Raw genomic sequence first — 27,407 nt, 5'->3', positions numbered from 1 at the left:
TCGTTTCTTCCACTTCATGTAGTCTGCCATTGAATCCCTCTATTGAATTTTTCAGTTCAGTTATTGTAATATTCAACTGTGTGACTTATGTTTGATTCTTTCTTATATTTCCTACTTCTTTGTTGAAATTCTCACTTAGTTCATGCATTGTTCTCTTGATCTTGGTGAGCACATTTATGACCATTATTTTGAACTCTTTATTAGGTAAATTATGTGTCTCCATTTCATTAAACTCTGTTTCTGGAGTTTTATCTTGTTCTTTTGTTTGGAAAATTTTCTCTCTTCTTCATTATCCTTGACTCTCTTGGTTGGTTTCTGGCCTTAGATAAAAGTCACCTTTCCCAGTCTTACTGGAGTCTGCCTGTGTAGAGATGAACCCTATTATTTAGCCCAGTCTGAGCTCTAGGTTGTCTCTCAAATCATTTCATTGTGTGAACTGTCTTTTTCTATTGTTGTTTTAGTGGCTCCCAGTAGTGGAAGATGTGTCAAAACCTGTCGTTGTCTTAAAATAGAGGATATCAGTCAGCACTGAAATGCAGGTTGATTGTAAAAGAGACCCTTAGGCAGCAGCTTTTAAAGTATTCAGATACACCTATTTCAGGGAAAGACTTGAAAATGGCCAGTTCTGTCTATTCCCTCTGTGTTGAGCCCTGGGAGATAGATGGTTAGTAACCATTTGTTTGTTATAGTTGTGTGGGACTATATTGAACACAGTTCTGCCTTGAGTGGGCCACAGGGAGAATGTGGAGATGGCAACCTGCTGCCTCATGGAGAAGCTGAGAACTGTGTGTCCTCTCCCGGATGGCATTACACTGGGTGTGGGGTTTTTGGTAAGAGTGTGTCTCAGCCTTTCCCATCCATTTTGATGTAGGTTTGTTTTCATCTGCCCAATGTGTAGGTGTCTCTTGGCTATCTTCTGGATTTCTTTCAGAGGAATCTGTTCCATGTATAGCTGTAGCTGTTGATTTCTTGTGTCCATGGGAAGAGGTAATTTCAAGAGCTTCCCATGTTACCATATTTGATCATAACTCCATATTTTCTATTTGTAGTGTCTATTATTCTGTTGAGGAGACTTCTTTTTTGTTCACTTTAAGTATTTTTCATTAATCTCATGAGACTCAGTTATAATGGACTATAAAGACTTTGACTAGTAGTTTTAACATCTGGGATATCTCAGGGTTTTTATCTTTTGATTATCTTTTCGCTTGAGATTTCCCTTGACATTTTCTGCTTCTTTTTATGTCACGTGATTTTCAATTGTGTCTTGGATGTTGTTCAGACTCATAGGTCTCAGAATATATTTTTTGCATGTTAACGGGCCATCAACCTCTCTAGGGCTGTCTCATACAACTCTTTGTGTCTTCTGTGGGCAGTCAGTCAGATTTCGGTTAACGTCTCTTAAGTCTTTTGCATCATGGTTTAGGTCCATCTTGTAAATGCGCTATTGAGGGTTTAGGCTGAGCCTTGTAAGGATTCATATTGAGAATTAGGCAGTCTCCTGGAGATTTCTCTCCTTCAGACTTCTTAACATGCCCCCCCACCCACCCCAAACTATCTGTTCATAGAGCTCTTTTTCTGATTCAGTTCAGTTCAGTCACTCAGTTGTGTCTGACTCTTCATGACCCCATGGACTGCAGCACGCCAGGCCTCCCTGTCCATCACCAACTCCTGGAGTCCACCCAAGCCCATGTCCATCAAGTCGGTGATGCCATCCAACCATCTCATCCTCTGTCGTCCCCTTCTCCTCCTGCCCTCAATCTTTCCCAGCATCAGGGTGTTTTCAAATGAGTCATCTCTTCACATCAGGTGGCCAAAGTATTGGAGTTTTAGCTTCAACATCAGTCCTTCCAATGAACACCCAGGACTGATCTCCTTTAGGATGCACTGGTTGGATCTCCTTGCAGTCCAAGGGAGTCTTTTCCAACAGCACAGTTCAAAACCATCAGTTCTTCAGCACTCAGCTTTCTTTGTAGTCCAACTCTCACATCCATACATGACTACTGGAAAAACCATAACTTTGACTATATGGACTTTTCTCAGCAAAGTAATGTCTCTGCTTTTCAATATGCTGTCTAGTTTGGTCAAAACTTTTCTTCCAAGGAGCAAGCATTTTTTAATTTCCTGGCTTCAGTCACCGTCTGCCATGATTAAAAAATAAAGTCTGTCACTGTTTCCACTGTTTCCCTATCTGTTTGCCATGAAGTGATGGGACCAGATGCCATGATCTTCGTTTTCTGAATGTCGAACTTTAAGCCAACTTTTTCACTCTCCTCTTTCACTTTCATCAAAAGGCTTTTTAGTTCTTCACTTTCTGTTGTAAGGGTGGTGTCATCTGCATATCTGAGGTTATTGATATTTCTCCTGGCAATCTTGATTTCAGCTGGTGCTTCTTCCAGCCCAGCATTTCTCATGATGTACCCTGCATATAAGTTAAATAAGCAGGGTGACAATATACAGCCTTGACATACTCCTTTCCAAATTTGGAACCAGTCTGTAGTTCCATGTCCAGTTCTAACTGTTGATTTTTGACCTGTATACAGATTTCTCAAGAGGCAGGTCAGGTGGTCTGGTATTCCTATCTCTTTAAAAATTTTCCAGAGTTTGCTGTGGTCCACACAGTAAAAGGCTTTGGCATAGTCAATAAAGCAGAAGTAGATGTTTTTGTGGAACTCTCTTGCTTTTTTGATGATCCAACAGATATTGGCAATTTGATGATCTCTGGTTCCTCTGACTTTTCTAAATCCAGCTTGAACTTCTGGAAGTTCATGGTTCACGTACTATTGAAGCCTGGCTTTCCTGATTATTCTGGCCAAGATGATTATTTTCTATCTGGTTTTTTAAAGCCTACAATGACACATTACTCTGCAACTGGGACCTTTCTTAAGATGTTACCTAGTCCATGCTCACTTTGCTTGCCACATGATAAGTCAGTGAATCCAAGATGTGGTATTGGGAAGAGTAAGAGACTTAATTTGGGAGCCAGCTGACTGAGAAGATAGCAGTCTCATGCTTCAAAATAACCATCTTGTTAGGGCCTGGATGCCAGATTCTTTTAATGATCAGACATGGGGGGAGTTGAGGAAACAAAGTAAAAAGATCATTTGATTTCTGCAAATGTCTTCTAGAATGGCAAGCCTTGGATAGAGGATGTATTAGTTTCACTTCCTTACAGTCATTTCATGGGTGGTGTGAAATGGAATATCTCCTGTTGTATCAGTAAACAAAGATGTCACATTTATCGGTGATTCTGGCCTCCCCACAAGTGAATTTATGGGCCATGCCGGTAAGTAGCAGAAGAGAAATGCAGGGCATTGTGCCGTTTGCCACACAAAGAATTCAAGAGTGTCACAGTCCTTCACAGGGCTTCCCAGGTGGCACTAGTGGTGAAGAACAAGTGAAAGTGAAAGTAGCTCAGTTGTGTCTGACTCTTTGCAATCTGATGGACTATACAGTCCATGGAAATCTCTAGGCCAAAATACTGCAGTGGGTAGCCTTCCTCTTCTCTAGGAGATCTTCCCAACCCAGGGATCAGATCCTGGTCTACCACATTGCAGGTGGATTCTTTACCAGCTGAGCCACAAGCGGAGCCCACCTGCCAATGCAGGAGATGTAAGAGACATGGGGTCAATCCATGAGTCAGGAAGATCCCCTGGAGGAGGGCATGGCAACCCACTCCAGTATTCTTGCCTGGAGAATCCCATTGACAGAGGAGCTTCGTGGGCTACAATCCATAGGGTCGAACAGAACCTGGAGGAGGGCATGGCAGCCAACTCCAGTATTCTTGCCTGGAGAATGCCATGGATAGAGGAACCTGGTGGGCTACAGTCCACAGGGTAGCACAGAGTGGGACATAACTGAAGCCATTTAGTATGCATGTACACATAGTCCTTCACAGGTGGGCAGGGTCAGGTTATCTCCCTGAGGCAGGTCACTATGTATGTTTATAATAACAAAAGTGGAAAGATGGGGGTTAAAGTCACAGAGGCAGATCCCACATAAATTCAAAATCAACTCTTCCCAGTTACAAAGGTAAAGCTGGGAAAGAAAATAACAGATTGGTCATTTCTCTAAGGTTTTCTTTCTCCTGAATGATCTCCCTCTGTTTATTGTAGAATTTTCAACCAGGTAGTTGACTAGGTAGCGACCCCATCAACTATACAGTCCATGAAATTCTCTAGGCCAGAATACTGAGGTGGGTAGGTGTTACCTTTTCCAGAGGTTCTTCCCAATCCAGGGATCGAACCCAGGTCTCCTGCATTGCAGGTGGATTCTTTACCAGCTGGGCCATCAGGGAAGCCTAACTAGGTAGTGAGATGTTGATTTTCCTGTCTTATACAGAATTTTTAGTTTCAATAAGAGGAAAGGGTGGGCTTTAGGATGTGATGCCTAATGTTGCCTAGAACCAACTCCTTCCTCTTCTCTGGATAATTATTTTTTAAAATAAATGATAGATAATATTTCTACAATTAAACCATTTAAGGATACATCAATTGAAATCTAGATGTATAGATTGTAAATCTATTTATTTTTCTGAAATGGCCATTTTTTTTTTTCTATTTTAACCTGGATTTGAAATTTGGGGGAAAGTCAGAGCTATTTCAAAGCCCCTAAATGCATATTTCTGTGCAATTTCCTAATCTTTAAATGTCAAGTTATCATGCTGCTCTCTGATGAGGCTTTTGCTAATTCTTAATTCAGATTTGCTCTCTAGTGATTTACTGAGTACTAAATAGGAAAGATTCTATTAGTGTTTCGAACAAGGATTGCCTTTTTGCATTGTCTGCTCTTTGCTCTGACTTTCACTTTAGTAACAGCCAGTTCACTAGTAGGGTCTACCTCCTGTTCCTTCACACTTGATTGTGTTTATTGCCACTTACTGTGGGGTGTTCTTTCATTAAATCCTTGGTAGTGTATTGATAGCTTACCTCCTCACAACCAAAACCCACCTTAAATGCTTCATCAGTTTGTGAGATACTTGTATTCTGCCTTATAGCTTTTCAGTCTACATTTTTGGTACATTTTTGCTGTGGCTGTTACTGACGCAACAGATGTAATCTGGTAAGCCTATTTTCCCAAGCCCTTCAAGTGAGGAACAGCAGCTTCCTTAGCCTTTCTAGAAGTGAGCTTCTTCCCTTTGCCAGAGACCTACAAACTATCCTGGCAGTGATAGCTACCTCACAAATGATGCTTATTGGCAACATTGTCCCCTCCCCCAACAATTGACTCAATATCATTAATTAAAATCAGATGATAGCACAGACCAGGAAACAATACACTGACCCAAAGGAATATAAGGTTTGGCTAATGTGTTCCAGCTGGAACTATGGTAACATATGTGGGAGACGATGTTGAGGGAATTGGACCAGAGAGGGGAGATGTAAGGCTGGTAGGGAGGACTGTATTGGCAGCACTCTTGTATGACTCATGGTTTAATATTCTGGCAAGGACACTTGGAGTTGGCCCTGATATGGACACAATGACGTGCAGTTAACTGGAGAGAGATGCTAGCACTGCCTTGGCAGAATATTAAGAAAGGGATTTGAAGGCTTGAGAAGGGAAGATGTTAGATTGGGTTTACTATATGAGAAGAGAGTACCTTCTAGCTGACTAGATTCCTCAACAGGGCCAGGAAGAAACTTCCTTCATTAAGACATCAAGAAATAAAGACCTGGTGAGTGTTTGCATTTCTGAAAAGCTTACAGGGGGTTGTTATCTCCTACTGTCGAGCCAGCGTTGACAGTAGGCGTTATTGCCATTTAACTAGGCTCTTTAGTATTAGTTGAATAAATAGGCTTCTAAAATAGAAATGGATCAAATGACTGAATTTGTTTAATGGCAGCAAGATGTAAAATAGGCAGTAAAGTCAGAGCGACAACCAGGATACCTTGACTTTAGAGAAACTGTGTCGATGACTGATAGAGCATTCTGTTCTTAGAAATGAAATAGAGATGCAGCCGATTAGGGCTTTGCCTGAAATATTTACCTAAAAATAATAATAATAAAAATCCAGGGCCAACAAACAGAAGGCTGATGTCAACCATTGCAATGGAAAATTCTTATCCCTTACCAACTTCTAGAAATAACTGAGTTCTCATAGTCACAGCACATTGATTGAAGCAATGGCAAGTCCCTTGTGACTGGCAATTAAAGTGAAATAAAATGAGGTATGACTGCATAATGAAGGTTAAGTTATGGGGTCAGAATGACTACATGGCTTTTGACAAGATTTGATAAGTAAATTAAGGAAATAATGTTGAGATGAACTAAGTTCAGGTGTGAGAATTTGTCACTAAAATGCTCAGTACTTCAAGTTAAACTTGGGATTTCTTTTATAGAGTTAAGCGTACTATTTATTTGTAACATAAAAACATTACCTTTGTACTTAGAATTTAACTACATTCTTTTTCATTTGATATTTATGTTTTGTTTATTCCTAGAAAAAACAACTCCTCAAAGTTGAGGAGTACGGTATATTATGATTTCTGTGCTTATGTAGAGGGAGGCACAAGCTGTCAGATATCTCTGGATTTCTCTCTCCTTTTACTGAGTTTAATCTCTTACAATTTACTTGCAAAGATAACAACCAACTAAAAATATAATGGCAAAAAATTAATCATTATAGAAATGACATCAACAACAGTTATGACAATATTTCAGAATAAACTTAACAAAAATGGCCAGGGCCTATGTAAAAATGGTTGTAGAATTTGGGGCACAAAAGAAAACATTCCTTGATACAAAATCCTCAATATTTCAAACACTTAAATCATCCCCAAATCATGCATTTAAGTACATCTCATTCAAGACCCCAGGTTCTTTTTTTTTTCCAAAGAAAACCTAATATTTTTATAAATTTTGCCTAAGAGAATAGTGTAATCATGGCTTCCCTGGTGACTCAGACAGTAAAAAATCTGCCTGCAAGGCAGGATACATGAGTTCAATCCTTGGGTCAGGAAGATTCCCTGGAAAAGGGAATGGCTATCCACTCCAGTATTCTTGCCTGAAGAATCCCATGGACAGAAGAACCTGGCAGGCTACAGTCCATGGGGTCACAAAGGGTCAGATACAACTGAGCAACTATCACTCACTCACATATATTGTGTTTAAAAAACCAAATATTTTATAGAACTTGTGCTGTTCCCTCTGACTTGGCCCCTTCACCTCATCCTGTCTAGCAAGCATTGTTTTCCATTCCTCATTTAGAGTTTTCCTAAGAGATCAATGACTTTTACTTCAATGCGCAATGTAGCAGTCCTCCCCTGAGCCTCTGACCCCTGTCAGCACTTCTGTTTCTATGTGCAATTTTAGATCAACCCTGATAGAACAAATTGGTTCACGATTCTGCTCCACAGAGTTGAGAGCTATCCCCATTCAGGTCTCACCAGGCATACCATCAAAAGGTTAAAGTGGTGGCTTGAAAGATATATTATCAGATTGAAAGCTAATGTAGTTATTTGAAAGATATATGCCAGAAATCATGCTTTATGATGAATATACTAATTAAAAAGGAGTGATCAGGAGCTTACTTATAACTAGAAATTGATTCACAAGGATTTAGATCCACAACATCCAATACATTCTTCTACTTGTGCAATATTTATTTGACATTTTTGCTCTGAAAATTGTCACATCTTCAAAAAAGTTAGCATTTGGCTATATTTGCTTTATCCTTTTTCCTTTCTTGCTTCCTATTTCTTTTCCCTAGAATCTATCCCTGATTAGTGTACATGTCCTAAGTATAAAGGCATTTTTGTACATAATTTTCAGTATTTTATCACACCTAAGAAAATAATGTCAGTTAGCATTTAGTGCAGTTTTTCCTTCTCAAACACTTTAGTTTGGAGAATTATGGGGAGGAAGTAACATTTTCTTCTTGGTGTACCTTCTGATGTTGTCTGGAGCAGATCTCTTTCCTTCTCTCTGGTGGTATTCGTTTCTTATTTCTACACAGAGTTAGGACTAGGTGACTAGAAGACAGCCATGATGTGAGTTTGTCATCTTTTGCACAGGAATATCTCTGTGCGTTAACTATCTGTGTAGGGAGACTTGAGAAAATGATGCACGATGCCTGTCCTCTGACTCAGAAGAGGAAAGAATCTGATTTTTATTCCTAGTGCTCTGGGCACATTTGAGTACTTCTTTCAGATTTACCTTGATATAACAAATTGGTTGCACAATACCTCTCCATGGAGTTTGAATCTCATCAAACTGCCAACAATAAACATTTTATGTCTGGAGGCACTTTGGACATTTGTGGTGTTGTTCTTGATATAAATTGAGTAATATACAGCTTAACTCCTTCCCATGGCTGACTGCAATGTCTTTAAAGCTTATGCTATTTTTTTGCATCATGTTTTAGTTCAGTTCTTACTTTAGAAAGTATCATTGTCCCCCAAACTTTTCTTTCCAGATGCTTTTTAGAAATGGTGCATCTTATCCTTGCTAGAATATTTTCCTGAAAATGATATTGATGTCTACTTTTGTGTGAATTTTTATTTTCTATGTCTTTTAACAGATTTTCCGATTTAAAAAAAAAACAAAGGAGAGTAATTGCTAATTTTAGAATAGAATCATTTGGAGAAATGTCAAGGTTAATTTTCAGGGGAAATTAATGGTGAGACCATTGGACTGTGAAAATAAAAGGAGAAAATTTGACTTGGTTAAATATTCAGCTATGACCTTGTAGAACAGCCTTTCAATTTGGCACCTAAAAGACAGACCAGTGACCCAAATTGGACTCTTCTTATAAAAATTTTCTTAGGACTAGTGGAGTTAAATTATGATTTTCCTGAGAACCATCCTTTCCAACTTAAGGGCAATTATGTGATTTTTAAGTAGGCCCAGTTTTGGCTCATGCAGCAACTGAGCCTCAAATAGAACTTTCTACTTTGAGTATGGTAATAGGATTAAGTGGGAAGCTCTTAAGAGAAGCAAATAATAACAGCAAACATAAGCTTGAAATATAATGATGCACATTACATTTTAATATAATACTTTAATGATATTTGAGCTTTGGCAAAGGTATTATAGCATTTCAGCATCTGAATGGATTGTTTGTTCTCGAGTGCTATGTTTGTTACACAAAATCTTTATAAACCTTTATTAACTTTAATACTATAACTTGGAGTTCTACTAGAAAAAAGTACCTAATTCACACAGAAAAGCGTGTGGAAATGTGCTTCACATTTCCAAAGATCATGGCAGGACTGCAATTTGTCTTGTTATTCATGAATTCGAGATTCTACAAGCCAAAGAATGGCATCCAGCTTCACCTGAGCACGCTGTTCTACAGCCTTCTGGGGGTGATGTCATTCTTCTTCCATGGCATCAGCTCCTCAGAGGCTACACACCATTAATTGAAACCTTTGAAGTTCTTTGCGCAACATGGACTAAGGGCTTTAGAGTTTTTCTATTTTATTCAGTAAGCAGAGGTGAAGCATCTCTCTTCCTAGGTAAGAGGCTAAGAAATAAAACCATCATCCTCCTACTCTGCCCTTGGCACAATTGGGCACCAAAATACGTGTAATCTTAATGCATATACACAATTATAAAGGTTGGCTGATTATAGAGGTTATAATGTACACCACTAGAAATGTTCCACTTGAACATCCAGTGGCCAGCTGGCAGTTCCTTTGTGCAGCAGCTGGTTTCTGATGTCCCTTTCTCCTAGATCACTGAGTTCTCTCCCTTGACTGATGCTTAAAGGAGAAGTTCCTCTTGTCCATAAAAACCTTTTCATTACACTAATCTTTCCCTAGTAGAGGGCAACATATGGGCATGGAGGTAGAACTTCTGCTTTGCATGCTGCTTAGATTGCAAACGTGACCTCCTTGAGCTGCTAGTCTTGCATCTGAGATTATAAATCCATTTAAACTGGCATTTGCCTGTTGCCTCAATTCTTATTTCTTGACATTGCAGGATGATCTGTGGTCCCTATCTGGGAATGCTGCTGGGAACCCACTAAATAAGGCTTCTCAGGTTGCGTGCTCTTATTTACATTCCCAGACCAGTGTTCTCTCCGTGCAAGCACCAATCTTCAGTTGTGCTAAAGATGGGAACCTTTGCTTTCTCTAATAATAGGTTTCAAATCGGGAGTAAGAGAACTTTAACTCAGTCGGTGTGGAGGGCAGAGCATACGGTGCAGTGAATAAACAAAGACCTAGAAAGCTGTTGTCAGCCTAAAATACTCCCTGCAATTGTTTGATGAAATAATACTAATTACAGCGACGGCTGACGCTTGTTACTGAAAACCTGTAATTTCTAACAGCTGTAGCACGACCATAACAGCTACCAGCACATGTAAAATAAAATGTGCATTTCTCTGAACTGAGATTGCTCATATATGCAGATACCCTTCTTATTGTAGCTGCTTTATTAAACTAGTGATGTACTTGAAACACCATCAAGCTTTATACATTTTCAAAACTTTTCTCTTTTGAGCTCTGAAGAAATTATGAAGCCAATGAATTATTTTTAGTAAATAAATTAATAGGGCTTGTCATAATATAGTTAGATGATATTGGTTATTCCATGGCTGAAATTATACAGACACTGCAAACCTATTATTAACAGTTATTCAATAGGCAGAATTTTTCCCTTCCCCCAGCGTTAGTACTATTAAGTGATGATAGTAGGAGAGTGGGGTTGCATAGGTAATTTTCATAATAACCAACTAGCACATTACCAACTTTGCATTTCAACTGCCATTACAGTTTATTAATGGAAAGAACATCCACAGTTCACTTGTTAAATTTTGGCAGATTTTGTATTATTTAACATCATTTGCTAAATAAATACATACTAAGTGCAAGGAAGACTTGGGGAAAGTAAAATCAATCAGGTGCCTACCACACGGAACATTAATTTATTACATGTTAACTTGAAATAAGAACTTTGAGACTGGAATAAACATATAACTATAGGCATTCAGAAATGACAGTTTTCCATTTGAGATAGGAAAAGCTTCCAAATGAAGAAGCTGGGACTTGTGTGAATGCAAGTGATGACAGAAATAAACCCTGGTTAGTTTAAAACAAGAAATGTGATTTGTTTTGCTGGAGTTGTTCAGATATTTGGGGGTCAGTGTGAGGAGGAGGACAGAGCTTGGATAGAAAGTGAGCAGTATTCCTCAGAATTACAAGGAGGTGTTCAGGGCAGATAAGCCCATGGGTAGGCATAGCAGACCTTGTATTTAGCTGGTTCTGGATGATTTTAAGAGGCAGAAATACAGAGGGAGGGAGGGAATCTGGGCAAAAGAGTGGTAGGGGCAAGAGTATGGGCTTGGGAGGCTTTAGGTGAGAATACACATTGTTCACTTGGGTGAGGCAATGACGTGCATATTCTCAACATCTCCAATTTAGGGAAGAATGTGAATCTGGAGACAAAACTAGTTCTATAGGTAAGTTTATATCAGAATATGGTTGTATTCCTTTAATCCTTTAATTCTTTTCCTCCAGGAGATTTTGATATTATTATATATGTAAATATAAAATTGAGGACATCAATGAAATGAATTAAATCATTCCTAGGTTGGTGTGAAATCATAAATATGTTTGAAAACAATATTGCATGCTGATTTTTTTCATAAGCAATTTGATATCCCTTCATAACTTGGATGGAGCTACTTAGCTCAACAGGGAGGAAGAGAAAAAGCGCAATGTTGTGGTCTCTGGTCCTGAGAAAAAATAGTGGTTGATTAAATGCCAGTTGGTTGTAAATGATAACCAGCATAAACAGTGGGAAGTCATTATGCTTAAGCAGTGAATTCTAATTTAAGCTTATGGCTTTTGGAATAAAATCCCCTTGGCCAGTCAGCAGAAGCTAAGGAACGGTGACTGAGCTGACTGTTAGGACTGTTAGCTGTTTCTGGTGGCCAACTCTGATGTGACCTACCCCTGCAGCAATTAACTGTCTGTCTAGATTCTTTCCTCATTCTCCTGATGGAGTAATTTTCCTGTGTAATCATCAATGTATAGATCCTAAATTCATATAAAAGCCACGCCACCAAATTTGTGTGTTTGATGTCCATATGTTTCAGTTATCTACCGTGTTGCTGTACAGAAAAATTCTTCAAAACATAGAAACTTTATATATAAGAAGTTTGTACATCAGGATTCTATCAGGGCTTAGCTGTCTGATTCTTCTGCTTTGTATGGTATTATGTGGGGTCCCTTGGTGGTACCCAGTTGCTGTCTTAGACATTCTGAAGGAATCCAGACTGCTTTACTCACAGGTTTGGCGTTTTGATGGTAGCAGTTGAAAGTCTGGGCTCAACTGGGCTCCCCTTTTTCTCCATGAAGCTGTAGGACCTCTTTATGTAGTCTCTTCAGTGGGATTTCAAACTCTTACAAGGAGGCTCGGGTCTCCAAGAGATCAATGTGAGAACTGCCAGTCATCCTAAAGATTAGATCTAAGGCTGGAATAGCATGACTTCCACTGTGCATTTTTGGTTAAAATAGTCATAAGCCAGCTCAAATTGAAAAGGAAGGTAAATATAATTATATATCTTGATGAGGATTTCCAAGCATCTGGCTCCTTTCACGTACAAACAGAATATACTAAGGAAAGAAATCTTCCAAAAATCCCAAACTGTGAATATGTATAGTTGCATGACCTTTTCAGGTCACTGGAAAATTATTACTTATGGTCAAACTACTCTTTCACCTCAGAGCACAAGTGCAGTCCTGCTGAACAAGGGCTGTCTAGAGAAGATTACCACTGGTTCAAATAACATTTTAAAAAGTAGATCATTATAGAGTTCTCCCTATGAAAATCTCACATACTGAACTGCTGTTTCACTGGTACCTTGACCTCTGTTCCTTTTGTGAGCTCTTGGGTTCTGCTTGGCTTCTAAGGCAATTCCTCCTCAACTGTTTGCTTGATATTCATGTTCTTTGCTTTTCTCAAACACTAAATTCTATAGTTTATTTGCTGAATGTTGTAGATGTGTATCCCAGGCAACAGATGCAATACACCCTGTTGTCCTGGCAGCACACAAACTTGAAGTACCTCAGTGCTTCTCCTAACCCTGTTAAGGTGGTTGTTTTCGCACTTACTGACAGCAAGTGCAGTAACATGAAAGATGACTTTTGGCACTGATTTGGCTTTACAGTCAGAAGACCAAAAGAGACCATCTTTCAGCATCGTGTGCTGGGGCTGTTGATCTAATCTGATCTATACAGGGGCTCATATAATGATGCAAGTTGTGTTAGGCAGGCATCTGGAACTGTCTGGCTGAATGAAAGTTATTGGAAATCAGAACACATCAGGCAAAATTAGCATAGCAGTTAAATGGCACCAATACAGGTGCAATATTGGCTGACTGCTAGAATATGTCACATGGCAACACAATCACACTCAGTAAAAGAAGAAAAAGGTACATAGGGATGGTGTTAGAACAGGAAATATCATAGACTACTGATGAAGTAGTGGGCTTCCCTGGTGGCTCAGAGGTTAAAGCACCTGCCTGCAATGCAAGAGACCTGGGTTCGATCCTTGGGTTGAGAAGATCCCCTGGAGAAGGAAATGGCAACCCACTCCAGTATTCTTGCCTGGAGAATCCCATGGATGGAGGAGCTTGGTGGGCTATAGTCCACGGGGTCACAAAGAGTCGGACACGACTGAGCGACTTCACTTACTCACTAAGTAACCATGATAGGGTTGAATTTATTCAAGCACTTACAAAACCTACCGAGATACATTTCTAAGTATTTTGAAACATTTTGGGTCAGAAGAGGAGAGACAGAATGATAAGTGAAATGTAGTTTCTAAATTTTACTTTGGAATTTCTTTTTCTGCTTCTGTGTGCACTTCAATTCAATAAGCATTTACTGGGAAACTTCCTACACTGCTAATGGGAACATAAATTGGTACAGACGCCATGGAAAACAGTATGGAGGTTCCTTAAAAACTAAAAATAAAACAGTCATATGATCCAGCGATTCCACCCCTGGCTATGTACCTGGAGAATATCATACTTTGAAAAGATACATGCACTCGCAGTGTTCACTGTAGCACTATTCACAATAGCCAATACATGGAAGCAGCCTAAATGTCTATCAACAGATGAATGGATAGAAGACATGTGGTACATGTAGACAGTGGACTATCACTCAACCATCAAAAACAACGAAGTCATGCCATTTGCAGCAACATGGCCGGACCTAGAGATTACCATACTAAGTAAATCAGACAGAGAAAGACAAATATCATACGATATTACCTGCATATGAAATCTAAAAACCTGATACAAATGAACTTATTTACAAAACAGAAACAGACACTCAGAGTTTGAAAACAAATTTCTGGTTACCAAAGGGAAAAGTGGGGGAAAGGGATAAATTAAGAGGTTGGGATTAACATACACACCACTATATATACAATATATAATCAACAGGGACCTACTGTATAATAGCATAGGGAACTCTACTCAATGCCTTGTAATCATCTATATGGGAAAAGAAACTGAAAAAGAATATATACATCTGTTTATATATATACACACACACACATATACATATATATATATAACTGAATCACTTTGTATACCTTCAACTAACACAACATTGTTATAGTTAACATAAGATAAAAAATTAAAATAAAAAACAAGCATTTATTAATTTATACCTGTTGAACATGTTTTCTGTCATTTGTACATTCCATGGGATTTACTGAGACATTGCTACATACAAGGCACAGGGCCAGGAGCTAGACACTTGCTGGTGAGCAAAAGTAGGCACAGTTTCAGGCTCAGGGGAGCTTTGAGACTATTTAGGGAGATAAGTAAATAAATAGTGTATAATTGCAATTGAGATAAGTGCTAGTATTATTAATGGGTACCTAAATGCTCATATTTTAAAATCTCCACATTTCAGAGTGTTTACATGATAAAGAGTTGATTTCTTACTCATTCTATAGTTCAGCATGGTTGTTCCTATATTATGCAGCCATCTAGGTAGCTCTTTATGGGCAACAACTCAGGAACAGAGTACTGTTCATCTTACAGCTCAGTTCTTTTCCAGAACTTAACTTCAGCTCACAGTCTGTTGTTCACAATTCAGTCACATGATCAAGAGGGGGTGGGGACAGAAAATAGAATTTAGTTGTGTGTTCCAAGGAGGAGAATAACTTTCAACCATCTACCAAAATCTGTGAATGAAAAGAACATGTGCTTTCAGATGTGATAAGGAAAACAAGTATAAGACATAATATCATCATGAAACTTACAGTTTTGTTGGTGAAATATGCTAATGAAATATTTAAATAATACTGCAAGGCAATCTGTCTTTGAAGGAAAGAGAGTATCAGAGGAGAAATCTTTTACCATCATTGAATATAATCCCATTCTTTATTTAAAAAACAAAAAGTCCAAGTTTTTGTGATCCAGGAAAATGGGATATCTTTCCATTTGTTTGTGTCTTTAATTTTTTTAAAATCAGAGTCTTATAGTTTTTATTGTATAGATTTTTCACTTCCTTGGGTAAATTTATTCTTACGTATTTTATTGTCTTCTTTGCTTTTGAGAGTGAGATTGTTTTATTTCTTTTGATGATATTTCATGTTAGTTTATAGAACTATAATTGAGTCCTGTATATTGATTTTATATTGTGCAACTCAGCTGATTTTATTGATTAATTCCAACAGTTTTCTAGTGGAGTCTTTAGGATCTTCTATATATAAGATCATATCATCTTCAAACAAAGGCAACTTTACTTCTTCCTTTCTGATTTGATTGCCTTTATTTTCTTGATTGATGTCTCTAGCTAGGACTTCCAGTACTATGATTAATAAGAGGAGTGATAGTGGGCACTCTTATAAAAGTATTCAGTTCAGTTCAGTCACTCAGTCGTGTCCGACTCTTTGCGACCCCATGGATCGCAGCACGCCAGGCCTCCATGTCCATCACCATCTCCCGGAGTTCCCTCAGACTCATGTCCATCGAGTCCGTGATGCCATCCAGCCATCTCATCCTCGGTCGTCCCCTTCTCCTCCTGCCCCCAATCCCTCCCAGCATCAGAGTCTTTACCAATGAGTCAACTCTCCGCATGAGGTGGCCAAAGTACTGGAGTTTCAGCTTTAGCATCATTCCTTCCAAAGAACACCCAGGGCTGATCTCCTTCAGAATGGACTGGTTGGATCTCCTTGCAGTCCAAGGGACTCTCAAGAGTCTTCTCGAACACCACAGTTCAAAAGCATCAATTCTTCGGCGCTCAGCCTTTTTCACAGTCCAACTCTCACATCCATACATGACCACAGGAAAAACCATAGCCTTGACTAGACGGACCTTAGTTGGCAAAGTAATGTCTGTGCTTTTGAATATGCTATCTAGGTGAGTCATAGCTTTTCTTCCAAGGAGTAAGCGTCTTTTAATTTCATGGCTGGAGTCACCATTAAGTTGATGCAAAAGTAATAGTGGTTTCAGATCCTGAATTTTAAATCATTATAACTAGGCTTAAACACATCTTTATTAATCAAAATAGGAACCATTACAATCAACACATTTCTGCCAATGAGAACTAAGTTTGTTTATTTGTGTAGCATAAAAATCCTTGTTTTGAGATTCTACAAACACTTGAAAAGCGTTTTTCTGTCACCTGATAGTTGTGAAAGCATTTTCCCTGCAAAAATGCTGTTGAGATGCTTGAAGAAGTGGTAGCCGGTTTGTGAGAGGTCAGGGGAATACGGTAGATGAGGCAAAACTTTGTAGTCCAATTCATTAAAGTTTTGAAGCATTGGTTGTGTGATGTGCAGTCGGGCATTGCCATGGAGAAGCGGACCCTTTCTGTTGACCAATGCTTGCTGCAGGCATTGCAGTTTTCAGAGCATCTCATCTTCTCCCTGAGCATTCCAGATATAATGGTTTCACCAGGATTCAGAAAGCTGTAGTGGCTCAGACTGGCTGCAGACCACCAACAGTGACCATGACCCTTTTTTTGGTGAAAGTTTGACTTTGGGAAGTGCTTTGGAGTTTCTTCTTGGTCCAGCCTCTGAGATGATCATTGCTGGTTGTCGTATAAAATCCACTTTTCATCACACATCACAATCTGATTGAGAAATGGTCCTTTGTTGTTGCACAAAGTAAGATGACACTTCACAATGATGATTTTTTTTTAAAATTTCCAGTCAGCTCATGAGGCCCCTCCTTACTGAGCCTTTTCACCTTTCCAAATTGCTTCAAATGCCAAATGACTATAGAATGATCAATGTGGAGTTCTTGGGCAACTTCTTGTTTACTTGTAGGAGGATCAGCTTCAATGATGCTCTTGGCTGTTGTCAACTTCCAATGGATGGTCACTGCACTCCTCAACTTCAAGACTCTCATCTCCTTTGCAGAGCTTCTTGAACCACCACTATGCTGTATGTTCATTAGTCTTTCCTGGGCCAAATGCATTGTTGATATTGCAAGTTGTCTCTGTGGCTTTATGACCTTTCTGAACTTGAATAAGAAAGCAAGGTGAAAAGACAGCCTTCTGAATGGGAGAAAATAATAGCAAATGAAACAACTGACAAACAACTAATCTCAAAAATATACAAGCAACTTATGCAACTCAATTCCAGAAAAATAAACCACCCAATCAAAAAATGGGCCAAAGAACTAAATAGACATTTCTCCAAAGAAGACATATGGATGGCTAACAAACACATGAAAAGATGCTCAACATCACTCATTACTAGAGAAATGCAAATCAAAACCACAATGAGGTACCACTTCACACCAGTCAGAATGTCTGCGATCCAAAAATCTGCGAGCAATAAATGCTGGAGAGGGTGTGGAGGAAAGGGAACCCTCCTACACTGTTGGTGGGAATGCAAACTAGTACAACTGCTATGGAAAACAGTGTGGAGAGTCCTTAAAAAATTGCAAATAGAACTGCCATATGACACAGCAATCCCACTGGTGGGCATGCACACCGAGGAAACCAGAATTGAAAGAGACACATGTACCCCAATGTTCATCGCAGCACTGTTTATAATAGCCAGGACATGGAAACAACCTAGATGTCCATCAGCAGATGAATGGATAAGAAAGCGGTGGTACATATACACAATGGAGTATTACTCAGCCGTTAAAAAGAATACATTTGAATCAGTTCTGATGAGATGGATGAAACTGGAGTCGATTATACAGAGTGAAGTAAGCCAGAAAGAAAAACACCAATACAGTATACTAACACATATATATGGAATTTAGAAAGATGGCAATGACGACCCTGTATGCAAGACAGTAAAAAAGACACAGATGTGTATAACGGACTTTTGGACTCAGAGGGAGAGGGAGAGGGTGGGATGATTTGGGAGAATGGCATTGAAACATGTATACTATCATGTAAGAATCGAATCACCAGCCTATGTCCGATCCAGGATACAGCATGCTGGGGGCTGGTGCACGGGGATGACCCAGAGGGATGTTGTGGGAAGGGAGGTGAGAGGGGGGTTCATGTTTGGGATTGCATGTACACCTGTGGTGGATTCATGTCAATGTATGGCAAAACCAATACAGTATTGTAAAGTAAAATAAAGTAAAAATAAAAATTAAAAAAAAAAGATCACTTGAATTTGCTTTTTGTCTAATATCATTTCCATAGTCTAAAATACATACAAAATAAACAGCAAGTAATAAGGCCATTAGCAAAAACCATGAACAAAGAAATGCACATTAAAACTGTGTATAGCACAACCACATTTATTTAAGAATGTATTCCAATTTCAAATGGCAAATTTCAACAATGCAAAACCGCAACTGCTTTTACACCAACCTAGGCAATGGCACCCCACTCCAGTACTCTTGCCTGGAAAATCCCATGGGTGGAGGAGCCTGGTAGGCTGCAGTCCATGGGGTTATGAAGAGTCAGACTGAGCGACTTCACTTTCCCTTTCCCTTTCATTCATTGGAGAAGGAAATGGCAATCCACCCCAGAGTTGTTGCCTGGAGAATCCCAGGGACGGGGGAGCCTGGTGGGCTGCCATCTATGGGATTGCACAGAGTCAGACACTACTGAAGTGACTTAGCAGCAGCAGCAGCAGCAGCAGCAGCAGCAATACTTGCTTAGGTAAAATGGCTAGTAAGTATCACAACTGGGTTACTTATTTTTCAGAGAAATTTGTAATGCTCAATGTTCATGTCCTTACCTACAAAGTTGATTCTTTTTTCTGTTTACCAGCAGATAAGCCCACATCTCCACTTAGAGGTGCTTATTCCCAGTGCTGAAACTTCTTTTGAGAAAGTCAATCAAAAGGGCCTGGATATTCCATCAAATTTCACTATCCACAGCTGGTAAATACTATGTGCCAGACAAACTCATGCCTGAAGTCTGACCTTGCTCTATTGGTCTTTTAGTTTAGGGCCAAAACTCTTATATTTCAGACCTGTCTTTCTTAGATTCTTGGCAATGTGTCATTTGGTCATGGAGGCTGACAGAATTGAGCAGTTTGTACCATCAGGTATGCTGGGAGCTGAAGCTGGGCTAGCTTTAAAGTCACTCATATAGGAGAGAGTAGTAACCTTCATTGTGTATCTCTACACATTATTAAAAATCTCTTATATACTGGAAGAAGTCAAAGTTTGGCCGGTTTTTTGGAGACAGTTTCTGAGGTGAGAGAAGGAGTTGAGGTAATCTAGTAGAGACTGTCAGTTGCTAGACAATTTGGTACCTGTCTTGTCCAAGTCTTTCTTATATTATGCTTTCTGAAAGTGATATGAATAATATGTAATTTTCAAATCAGAGGGTTGGGGAATTGAGGGTAGGCACAGTTTTAATGTGAGTACACTTAGTGAATTGATGGGATTAGGTAGTGCCTCTCAAAATATACTTTGAGGATGTTTTGTTTCCTAATCCCCTAGAGAGTCTAATGAAATGAAGATTCCTGGGCCACTTCTAGATTAAGACTGAAACTCGGGTTTTTGACTTCTGAACCTGCATGTTAAACAGAATTCCCTTTATTTTAAAGAATGACTACTAGAGAAGGATGGAGAAAAAGCTAAACAATGGTATTGGAATATAAAGCATCAAATTACTCGTGTGCATTTCTTGTGCATGTTAATTTACCAAGTAAAAATGTGCTTAATAATTCCAGATTTGGATCTAATAAAAGGCTATCTCTATACATGATCAGATCAAATATATTATTTATTCTTGCTTCTTTCAGACAACTAGTCAAAAAAAGTCATTTGTCTGCTATGATTGCTGTTTGCTAGAATCAGCTGTCATGGATTATGTTAGGCATGTCAGAGGCCTTGTGAGAATCAGCTGTCAGGCATGAAATAGAATTGTACAGTTGCTATGGGTCAAAGAAGAGAGTGTTTTTCCTCTTGGAATTTTGACATTGTGTCAAGGGTTGTATAACTAGTTATATTTAACAAAGTGAGGTTCCCAGAAAGTCTCACAAAAAATTCTAAAGCACTGAAATATCTCTTGATTATGAAATTCTCATATTATGAGTTTAATATTCCTTATGGTAATTAGGAGATACTAAGTAAACATTTTTCATGCTAAATCCTGATCCTAAGATTTTTATGGAGGCTTTTAGAGGGACTCATACTTGAAACTGTGAATTGGACTTTCTTGAAATTATAATATATTCTAAGTAGATGCTACTAAGTTGATTATGTTGAATTTTTTAACTGCTAATATTAAAAACTATAGAAGGAGTTCAGTAAATTCTTTTGGAATTAATGCTCAGTTAAGAAGACAGAAAGAAAAGTGAAAGTCACTCAGTCATGTCTGACTCTTTGCTACCCCCATGGACTATACAGTCCATGGAATTATCCAGGCCAGAATACTGGAGTGGGTAGCCTTTCCCTTCTTCTTCTTCTACTGCTATATAATTTGACAGTATTTTTATGAAGATAGTATCAGTAAGTGAAAAGTTCAATGTACATTAGTAGAGTGATATGACTACTTTTAAAAGGTTGCAAAAAGAGTCGTTTTAAGAGAAATGTACAAGGGATGGAAATTGGTCTTTGGACTCTGTATTTGGAAACTGGATATAGAGGGATGTTTTCTCTGAAGTATTCAGAAGACATTGACCACAGAGTTTCAGGAAATGTGAGAACAGGTGACTGAGATGGAGAAAAATCTAGCATTACGTCATATAAGGAATGATTGACAAAGCCATAGGTTTTAATCAGAGAAAATGGGAAAAGGTTAGGGAAAATAGGCAAGGCCTTTAAATATTTGAAGAGCTGTTATACAAATGAGGGTGTATACTTATACTCTATGACTCCAAGGAGGAGAAAATGAGAAAGACTCATGTAGTTTTTAAAGTGTGGGAGAAGGCAAACTACAGATTGTTCAGACAAGTAACACTGAAGACTGTGTATTGAGAACTAAAAATTCCATGTTAACAGATGGATTTGGACCACTTGGTAAAGACAACATGATACAAGGGCCAAGAAAGACAAAACAGAGTGTTGAAATGTAATTTTCTTTTTTATTAGAATTGTAGAAGTTCATAAAAGTTACAAAGACATCAGACAGAAAAAAGCCTAATTAAAACTAAAGATGGAAAAGCTCTATACAGTCAACAAAAACAAGACCAGGAGCTGACTGTGGCTCAGATCATGAACTCCTTATTGCCAAATTCAGACTTAAGTTGATGAAAGTGGGGAAAACAGCTAGACCATTCAGGTATGACCTAATTAAAATCCCTTATGATTATACAGTGGAAGTGAGAAATAGATTTAAGGGCCTAGATCTGATAGATACAGTGCCTGATGAACTATGGACTGAGGTTTGTGACATTGTTCAGGAGACAGGGATCAATACCATCCCCATGGAAAAGAAATGCAAAAAAGCAAAATGGCTGTCTGGGGAGGCCTTACAAATAGCTGTGAAAAGAAGAGAGGCAAAGAGCAAAGGGGAAAAGGAAAGATATAAATATCTGAATGCAGAGTTCCAAAGAATAGCAAGAAGAGATAAGAAAGCCTTCTTCAGCGATCAATGCAAAGAAATAGAGGAAAAGAATAGAATGGGAAAGACTAGAGATCTCTTCAAGGAAATTAGAGATACCATGGGAACATTTCATGCAAAGATGGGCTCGATAAAGCACAGATGGTATGGACCTAACAGAAGCAGAAGATATTAAGAAGAGTTGGCAAGAATACACAGAACTGTACAAAAAAGATCTTAATGACCCAGATAATCACGATGGTGTGATCACTCATCTAGAGCCAGACATCCTGGAATGTGAAGTCAAGTGGGCCTTAGAAAACATCACTACGAACAAAGCTAGTGGAGGTGATGGCATTCCAGCTGAGCTCTTTCAAATCCTGAAAGATGATGCTGTGAAAGTGCTGCACTCAATATGCCAGTGAATTTGGAAAACTCAGCAGTGGCCACAGGACTGGAAAAGGTCAGTTTTCATTCCAACCCCAAAGAAAAGTAATGCCAAAGAATGCTCAAACTACCACACAATTGCAGTCATCTCACACACTAGTAAAGTAATACTCACAATTCTCCAAGCCAGGCTTCAGCAACATGTCAACTGTGAACTTGCTGATGTTCAAGCTGGTTTTAGAAAAGGCGGAGGAACCAGACATCAAATTGCCAACATCTTCTGGATCATGGAAAAAGCAAGAGAGTTCCAGAAAAACATCTATTTCTGCTTCATTGACTATGCCAAAGCCTTTGACTGTGTGGATCACAATAAACTGTGGAAAATTCTGAGAGAGATGGGAATACCAGACCACCTGACCTGCCTCTTGAGAAATCTGTATGCAGGTCAGGAAGCAACAGTTAAGAACTGGACATGGAACACCAGACTGGTTCCAAATAGGAAAAGGAGTACATCAAGGCTGTATATTGTCACCGTGCTTATTTAACTTATATGCAGAGTACATCATGAGAAATGCTGGACTGGAAGAAACACAAGCTGGAATCAAGATTGCTGGAAGAAATATCAATAACCTTAGATATGCAGATGACACCACCCTTAAGGCAGAAAGTGAAGAGGAACTGAAAAGCCTCTTGATGAAAGTAAAAGAGGAGAGTGAAAAAGTTGGCTTAAAGCTCAACATTCAGAAAATGAAGATCATGGCATCTGGTCCCATCACTTCATGAGAAATAGATGGGGAAACAGTGGAAACAGTGTCAGACTTTATTTTTTGAGGCTCCAAAATCACTGCAGATGGTGACTGCAGCCATGAAATTAAAAGACGCTTACTCCTTGGAAGAAAAATTATGACCAACCTAGATAGCATATTCAAAAGCAGAGACATTACTTTGCCAACTAAGGTCCGTCTAGTCAAGGCTATGGTTTTTCCTGTGGTCATGTATGGATGTGAGAGTTGGACTGTGAAGAAAGCTGAGCGGTGAAGAATTGATGCTTTTGAACTGTGGTGTTGGAGAAGACTCTTGAGAGTGCCTTGGACTGCAAGGAGACCCAACCAGTCCATTCTGAAGGAGATCAGCCCTGGGTGTTCTTTGGAAGGAATGATGCTAAAGCTGAAACTCCAGTACTTTGGCCACCTCATGTGAACAGTTGACTCATTGGTAAAGACTCTGATGCTGGGAGGGATTGAGGGCAGGAGGAGAAGGGGACGACAGAGGATGAGATGGCTGGATGGCGTCACTGACTTGATGGACGTGAGTCTGAGTGAACTCTGGGAGTTTGGTGATGGACAGGGAGGCCTGGCGTGCTGCAATTCATGGGGTCGCAAAGAGTCGGACACGACTGAGCGACTGAACTGAACTGAAAAACTACTTTGAGTCCTATCAATTAGATAAAGACTATTAGCAATTTTGGTTATAGGCTTTCAAATTCCTTATAAGATATTATTTATAAAAAATTCTTTATCAAATTGAGATTCTAGTATAGACATTTTCCTGTAGTGGTGTCTTTTTTTGAAGATGTTGTTTATTTAAATTTTTTTTTTTTTTTTTTTGCCACACAATATGTGGGATCTTAGTTTCCACACTGGAGATTGAACCTAACCGCCCCAGCAGTGGAAGGGTGAGCGTTACCCACAGAATTGCCAGGGAAGTCCCAAGTGGTGTTTCTTTTGCCACTTCAAAATACATAAATGCCTTCTTCTTTCACATTTATGTGTGTATTTAAATTACCAGTAGCATGTTTTATTATGCTATATTTCTATATAGTATTTAAAAGTTAAAAATTCATTTGTCATTGGAAATCTATACTGTTTCCTATTGTGACAAGTTATGAAAAATTATGAAATATAGAATTATGTCTATAGGATATAATTCTCAAGTGAGATGATAGTATCAAAGTGTACGCATGCTTTTTAGGGACTGTGACATACAAGTATTCCTAAAAAAATATTTCAAAATTTATACTCCTACCAGCTGATAATGATGGAGATATTTTCTGAACATTTATATTAAATTCAATGTTAACATTGAATTTAAAATTTTTTTCCAAGTTTAAATTTTTCTGTAGTTATATATATATATTTATTATTTAAAATTTTGTATATTTTTAGCATTTTACATTTATATTTACTTTTTAAATAAATGTAAGTTCATATGTTTAGCTGATATTTTTAGATATTCATCTTTTTCTTATTTTCAGGAATTTTTTTTAGGCTATTAGCCCATTGTCTTCATATGGTTAAATATGTCTTCTTGTTTATCATTTATATTTCAAGCTTATTTGTGATACATGCACATATATCAATAACTGATGGATCTAAGATTTTATCCTACTTGGAAGCTAATGAGTTAGCTTGTCACAGTTTCACGGACACTGGCAAAAGACTCAAGAATTCTAGATCAGAGAAAATGTATAGTTGAATACTTAAAGCAATAGTAGTCGACAGAATGTCAGCATTTTCTTAAGCTGATTTTACAAGCCCCAGTTCTCACAGGGCAACATGACAAGGACCAGGTGATGTTTGCACATGTAACATCCTTGTTTTACAGGATAGTAACCCCAAGCTTGGAGAAGACAATCGCACCCCACTCCAGTACTCTTGCCTGGAAAATCCCATGGATGGAGAAGCCTGGTGGGCTGCAGTCCATGGGGTCACTAAGAGTTGGACATGACTGAATAACTTCACTTTCATTTTTCACTTTCATGCATTGGAGAAGGAAATGGCAACCCACTCCAGTGTTCTTGCCTGGAGAATCCCAGGGGCGGGGGAGCCTGGTGGGCTGCCATCCATGGGGTTGCACAGAGTCGGACACGACTGAAGTGACTTGGCAGCAACCCCAAGCTTAGAAAACCCCAATATTTTATAAAGCAAGAACTCTGATCGGTATTTGCCCTAGAAGGAGACATACATGTTGGAGAGCAGACAAACATACCCTATCTCTATTTCCCAAGGCTGTTGCTGAATAAACATTCTTAAAAAGCTAATTCAGAAAAGCTTTTCAGTGTCTTGGTTCCCAAAACATGCAAAAATATTAGGACTGATGGAGAACTGTATTCTGAAAATATGTGCCACAAATAATTCCAAAACTATACAGTAGAATTTATCACTCTTAAATAGTTCCTTTTATTATTAGACTGAAAAGGTTTCCCCTTTTTTGAGATTGTTATTAAACTGCTGTCAGAGAATTCCCACTCTAGTACTTATCAGAAGTTACTACTAATGTGTTCCAACAGAAGAGATCTGCTTTATGAAGGGATTTCCAGGTCCCCAATTTTGTTTTTGAATATTCAAACAAATGATTTTTTATATTATTAATAATAAATGATTTATTTTACTACATAAATAATTCCCCAATTCAAGTATAATTCATACAGGAAGATACGCCTTGTTCATCCCTTAGCTTTGATAATTCTGCCACACTACATTCCTTATAAAAATTTACTAATATATACTTAATACCAACTGCCTGTCAGAAATAGTTCCAGTTACTTCACATATATTAGTTCATTTTGTTCTTGTAATGATCTGAGATAGGTACTTTTCTCCCAGTTTCACAGATGCATAACTGAGACTCAGAAGCAACAAGAAATTTACTCAAGATCAAATTCTTGAACTTGAGAATTATGATCACACTTCATCTGATTTCAACAAGGAATTTTTCTATTATCTCATGTCCTTGGAAATAAAGGACAAATTTCGGTATACAATTCATCATAGGTGATCCTATACAATGCCGTCTTTTTGTGTATCTGTAACCCATCTAAGGAAGAAGGCAATGGCACCCCATTCCAGTACTCTTGCCTGGAAAATCCCATGGATGGAGGAGCCTGGTAGGCTGCAGTCCATGGAGTCGCTAAGAGTCAGACACGACTGAGCGACTTCACTTTCACTTTTCACTTTCATGCATTGGAGAAGGAAATGGCAACCCACTCCAGTGTTCTTGCCTGGAGAATCTCAGGGATGGGGGAGCCTGGTGGGCTGCCATCTATGGGGTCGCACAGAGTTGGACATGACTGAAGCAGCTTAGCAGCAGCAGCAGCAACCCATCTAATAAAAGTTACATATCACAAGGGAGAAGCAATGCTTTCTCACACACACACACACACACACACACACACACAATATATATATTGCATGTACTTTCAGTATTATTTTAAATGACTTATTTGATATTAATTTATAGTAGTATAGGATGAGCTATATACATTTTATGTTCAGTTATTTACTGTTTTTATTTATCCTTTAGTTCTTTAAATCTTCTGGCAACAGATATTTTTTAAAGTTAACTTATCATCAAATGCTTAGGGAAAATGCTCAATGAGATAAAATTAAGAGCATCTATAGCTGAATCACACTTGGGAGATGGGATTATTTGGCCGTACCTTTATCCATTAATGTGGAACCAGAATGGAATCTGCTTACAATGATGGACTGTGGAATCAGAGAACTGGATTCCAAATCCTGGCTCCACACAACAGTTATTTTATAAATATTTAACAACTGGTAATGAGGGCATTGTCCAGTCAGAATGGATGGAGGCGGTGAAGACCTGAGATGGCTGCACCAGCTTGTAACCAACTCTGGCTCTGCCTCTCCACTAGCCATGTTTTTATCTGTAAAATGAGCAGTAGCAGTAGTCATTATCTCACTCATTTTTATGAGTATTAGATGTGATAATATAAATAAAGCACTTAGGACAATGTTTGGTAGAAAGAGATACTCATTGTCTATCAACAGCAGTAGCAGCAGCAGCGTTATGACTAATAGTTGAAGAGCTTTGGAGGAACTTCAGAATTTTAGTTAAAATGTTTAAAATTCTCTGCTTAAGGGAAGATGTGGAAGACCTTGCTAAATTTGTGAATTGTGCAAGTCTCTAAAGAATATCATTTGGATTGAAGAATTAAGGATCAGAGAGATGCTGAAAAACCAGCAAGAGAGGCAGGAACTAATACAATGATATTCGATAGGGATAAATACCAAGTTCTGCATTTTAGTTATTCTATTTAAAAAACAACCTGTTTATAGAAATGGGGGGAAAACAAGAAATAAGGGGATTCTAGTGAAAAATACTCCAGGA

At 38.6% G+C, this 27,407-nt stretch overlaps 1 long non-coding RNA gene across 1 annotated transcript in view; it reads left to right on the top strand.

Moving 5' to 3' along the window:
- The first annotated feature begins 5,469 nt into the window (after nucleotides 1–5,469).
- Nucleotides 5,470–27,407, top strand: part of LOC138434660 (uncharacterized) — a 74,655-nt gene continuing 52,717 nt past the window's right edge. Inside the window, exon 1 of the long non-coding RNA XR_011254830.1 lies at nucleotides 5,470–5,671. This is a non-coding gene — a long non-coding RNA (uncharacterized lncRNA). The remainder of the gene's footprint in view (nucleotides 5,672–27,407) is intronic.

Source organism: Ovis canadensis, chromosome 2 (genome assembly GCF_042477335.2).
Source record: "Ovis canadensis isolate MfBH-ARS-UI-01 breed Bighorn chromosome 2, ARS-UI_OviCan_v2, whole genome shotgun sequence".
Lineage (NCBI taxonomy): Eukaryota > Metazoa > Chordata > Mammalia > Artiodactyla > Bovidae > Ovis > Ovis canadensis.
Note: the sequence above shows the minus strand (reverse complement) of the source record. Positions and strands in the feature narration are given on the sequence as shown.